Below are 5,265 nucleotides of genomic sequence, written 5' to 3'. Positions count from 1 at the left end.
TTTCTTTCTTTCTTTCTTTCTTTCTTTCTTTCTTTCTTTCTTTCTTTGTAATTAATGCCAGCTTCTCTGAGACTACTTAAGTGTAGAAATTCTACTGTAGACAGTGCTTCTGTGGTGCTGAAATAATTGGGTTTGGCAGAGGTATTTGCATGCACTCTCTGGCTGCAGGCAGCTGTGGAGTTAAATGACAGGCTGAGTTTTCATGCCATGATAATGTCTGTAATTTCAAAGTTTATTTTCAGCATAAAAACCCATCTCTTCTTACTGGGATGGACAGGATTTAAACGAGTGTGTGTTAGTCCTGCGTCTCCAGCTCCAAACAAGTAGGCTGTGATCATTTCCTTCCTAAATGACTAATGGAAGTAAATGTAAAATCAGGGACTTGGCATGTAATTGTGGCAAAATTCATGAGTGAGATCTCATGCAACCCTTGCCAGAAATAAATGAGGGATTGTGAAAAGGGTTTATACCAATGATAATAGGCAACCCCTTGCTCCGGGCTGATGCATTCTAAGTACGCATTTGTCTTTCTGTCTTGGCACAGAGACATCTTTCTGTAAGGTAGGTGAATCTGACACATAGGGCCATGAGTAGAGAAATTCTAATTGCACAATTACAATTTGAAATGTAATTAACATATGCATTAAAAAAAATATTCAAATTCATTTGAAAAATAACTAAGGCCCACCCATTGTGGGTGTGGTGTTCTGCAGAAGCTCTGGTGAGTAAATAATTTCTTCCCTCTAGCATGAACTAATTTTTGTTGTTGTTTTCTTCTGCTGTGCCCTTTGAATTCTGGTATAACAACCCCACTATGAGCTGTCTCTTTGCAGAAATGCTCCACAGATCTCTATGCAGAAGTTAGTTACATTTATTTTTTGACAAAAATAGAAATTGTAATATAAGTTGTTTAAGCTTATTAGACCACAGTAACATGCCAAACCTCAAAATTTAGTCATTTGAAAGTTCTTTATAACAATATTTGATTATCATTAACAAAGAAAATAGCTATGTATGAAATAAGTATGAACTTTTAGGACTGTATATATCTACCTATATTTGAACATCCTTGCCTTCAGGGGAGGTATCTGAGCAGCATAAGGTGATATTATGAAGCTCAAGTTGCAGGCTGTGCCTATACCAAATGCCAGCCTAGATTAGACAGAGTGCATATTATTCATCTGCCTGTGTCAAACAACAATTTGCAGCAACAGATTGCAACAGAAAAAGCAGAGATACCCAGTCTGATTGAACAAAAGAACCTTAAGTTACATATATATATTTGGTTTTATGCACTAAGTCCTAATACTATGAGGGTATTAGCTGAGTTCACTGTCAATGGCCTCAAACCAAGTGTCCTAGATTATTGGGTGAACTTCAAATGGCTGTGCAGTCTGTTTGCAATGCTGTCCATAACATCAGTATTAGCACTATTAGCTAAGATTGAGGTCTGAGATTAAAGAGATAACTATCAAATCCACTGTTGACAGTGAGAGACGGGGACTGCACAGGAGGGATCTGTGCTCTGAGGACTCTTACAGATTTGTACAACTGTTCAAAGCCTCTGAGGCATCCATTTATTTGAAAAAGATAATTAATTACAGCTCAAAAGTTATTGCAGGTGGCAGTCTTCTCATCAGGGAAACTGCTCTTTTCTCTGTGTGTCTGTTTCCACACACAGATTTTGGGGTCAATTTTGTGTCTGGAGCCACTGCCCAGAGATTAATGTGAGATTACAGATTACTTTTGATTAGAGCTTTTTTCAGCCATTTAGTCACTTACAGGTGTCTTGGAAGGATGTTCTCACATTATGCAAAAACTTTTAATTATAATATGAATATACAGACCTGTCTCTGATTATATAAAAACAACCATGAACTTCTGATTCACTCACTTTAATTCAGCCCAAATATCAGGACATGAAGTCATTCTGACCTTACAATAAAGCGGCTGGACTTAGAACACTAATTATTGTAATCACTTTTAAGGAAGGTCATAGACATCTCTGAAAACATTGCTAGGTCATTTTCTAAACTCTGAGTCTGATTTTAAAATTATTTAAGAAGAGCTTGGAAGAAAAAATATATTTTTTTTAAATGATGAAAATCATCTATCAATACGGCAATGCAAATTAATTCCCTAAATAGCTGTTGAAAAAGCTTGCTAATCCCTCAGAGTATGGAGAAATACTGAGGAATGACTAGGGCTGGTGAAGCTAAAAAAGGATAGAGTAATTTATTTTTGAATCTCCTTGAAATATGATATAGTTTGAAACAAACCTTGAGGTATTTTTTAATTAAAAGTGAAATAGCCATAATTCCTGCCACCAACAACAGTGACATAAATTTTAGAAGCCAATGACTGACCTGTACTCCCAAATCTTAATAATAGATTATTATAGAAGTGATATGAGGATTCATAACTGGGTTGCATATCTTAAGGTTCCACATAATATGATCTTTGCATGCCTAGAGTTTTAATAAAAGTTTCTGATAAACTTTGATGTTCTCAGGAACATATGACCAAGCCAAACAAGTTTCTGTTCCCAGGGGATCTTCACAAAGACGCTCATAATTTGGAGATGATTTGCATGTCTAAGTAATTAAAGTGCTAGGAGAGCAAAGACCTGAGTGCAGATCTCTGTGCCAAGGACTGCTTTTGTATTTTACCCCTTTACTATTTATCCTGCAGGCCCTTCCTATGGAAGAAGTTTGATGTCGTTGCACAGTTCAGAAAAAAAAAAAAAAATAGAGCAAGTGAATAAATTGCTGATATTTTATGTATTTTTGATGCTTCTGCACTGGGCTACTACTGGCCTGTAACACATCATGTACCAGTACTACAGGGGCAGCAGGAGAAATTAATACTGCAATACAAAAGAAAGAAATCTTCTATGTGACTGCTTCTGCCTCCACAGGTGAGTTTTGCAAAACAATATCCTTTGTAGGACTCTTCCTTGAGAACAAATGTCACCAAGCATTATTATACATGTGGAAGTTAGCCTAAAAGCTGCTGCTGATGTGTTGAGGTCTGAGATAAGAATGTGCATCTGTGGATTTCATAAATTAAAAACTCCTAAGAGATGAGGCCCAGAATTAGACAGCCAGGAAAGATGCTGTATAAGATTTGTGCTTCCACAGAAACAGAATAGTTTGAATAGTTTGATGTTATCTCATTGACCTGGACATTTTATACGATTTTTTTTTTTTTTTAATGTCAAAGAAGTGGTATCTTATTTTTTTTTTCCAGTTATATCTGGGTCTTTGTACACAGCCATAACTCTTTTCACTTCCTCCTGATTCTCACAGAGTTCTTAATTTCCCTTAACTTTGGCAATATTGATTTTTTTCTCTCATTTTGAGGCCTGAGTTGGGTGTAAATTGTATGTGCATTCCCACCATTTTCTGAAAAACTCAGTCTGTCTCCTTCCTGAGAGCAGCTGGAATCCCCAAACTACAGCTGCTCATGGATTGGCTTCCAACTCATTTAAAGCTGAAATTCTTCATGATTTGCAACAATATTTACCTTGCAGAGGAGGGCTTGTACAAGGGACTGTATTATGTAAATTCAGCTTAATCTCCTTTAATGACACCAAGCAGATCCAAAAGAGTTTTGAAGGCAGAATAAATTTTTCTGAATTAATTATTCTAATGTTACCAGAAATTAACTTGGCCCAGAATATTTTAAGATGAAAGAAACTTGTGGTCAGATATGCATTCCACAAGATAAGGAAGTGAGGCAGTAATAAGCACAAATACTGAGGCAAAAAAACATGTAATCAGTAGTGGCTCATAAATAACTTCATGCACAAAGAATGTCCCAGGTTGTCAGGCAACTTGGGATGCAGTATAAAAACCTGAGCAACTCAAGGTTCTTCCACCCATTTCTCTTGCCTTCCTTGCCTTCGTGTATAGGGTAAGTCTGGACTCATTTTTTCTATTTCTGTATGTTGAACTGTTGCCTTGATGATTTGTAGCTTTTCCTCTCTAATATTGTAGTAGATTCCGTTTTTTTTTTTTTTTTTTTTTTTTTATTATTATTATTATTATTATTATTTTTTCCTCTGAGGGAGGAAGCTGGGAGGGCTTTTCATATGAAAGAGAATGTTTTCTCTTGGTGGCCAGTTATAAAAATCATGGAATGGGGGAGTTAGACATATTAGCTAGACAGTAAGTTCCATTTATTCAACTTCAGGATCCAAACAAGTTATTAGATATGGCAACTGATCATAAAAAAATCTCCAGTCACTTCTTAGGTCTGTTCAGAGTAGTGTGCTGGTCTGTGGAATATTTATCAAAGACCAGACATTCAGAGAAATAGGGGGCCAATACTGGCATTTTATTCTTTGCAGTCCTGGGTCACGAGCTCATCATACAGAAAGCCTCAGTCCATGCCTGTCTTTGAATCCCAACTCATAGTTCTGCACGCAAGAAGTGACCTTTAACCAACTGCCTCCCCATGCTCCAAACAACTGGACAGATTTCCATGGTAGCTTCTGAGATCTGCTACTGATTTTAATGTTAATAGCAAGACAAAAAGTGGAAGCCTTACATCTCTTGTCAAACAAATGTTGAGTGCTTCAGTTTCTATTTTCCAGTGTCTTAAAATTGGGAGAAGGGACCTCCAAGATGGGACCTGCATGAAAGAAAGTGATACAAAGAAATGGGGAAGATTATTTCCTGTATTAGTTTTGGGTAGGATGCTTGTCATCCTTGACTGTTGAGTAAATATGCCAGCTTTGGATCAGGAATAACAGGCCAGGTCTTACCCATTCCAGATGAGCACCTTCCTCTGAAAGCTACAGAATCAGCCTCCATTTCTCTAGGACACAATGAGCCCTAATAGCTTTCCTGTGTGCAGCCACTGCAAGGGGAAGTGTTCAAAGTTCCCTTTTTCCAGGGTAGCACTATGGCCATGTGGTTAGGGCACTCTCTGCAGTGTGAGCGACGAGGTTTTCAGCACCGCTACATGCCCCGGTTCCTGGGTGAGTTTACTAACCACGGAGGCTTCAGGGTAAGTTACTGAGCAAAATGCATTAGTGCTACCTTCCTTAGCAGTCTCCTTAAAGAAAATGCAAACTCAACCCTGTTTTCAAAGTACTCTGGAGCAAAAATTTAATCTTGCTCCCCATGCAATCTCTTGTTAGTTTGTTATATTAAAGTTTAATCTAATTCTTGTATGGCATTTATTACCTTCTGTTTCAGATTTACCTCCACCCCAGAGCAATGTCCTGCTATGATCTGTGTCCCCCCACCCCCTGTGGCC

Source organism: Oxyura jamaicensis, chromosome 25 (genome assembly GCF_011077185.1).
Source record: "Oxyura jamaicensis isolate SHBP4307 breed ruddy duck chromosome 25, BPBGC_Ojam_1.0, whole genome shotgun sequence".
Classification (NCBI taxonomy): Eukaryota; Metazoa; Chordata; class Aves; order Anseriformes; family Anatidae; genus Oxyura; species Oxyura jamaicensis.
Note: the sequence above shows the minus strand (reverse complement) of the source record.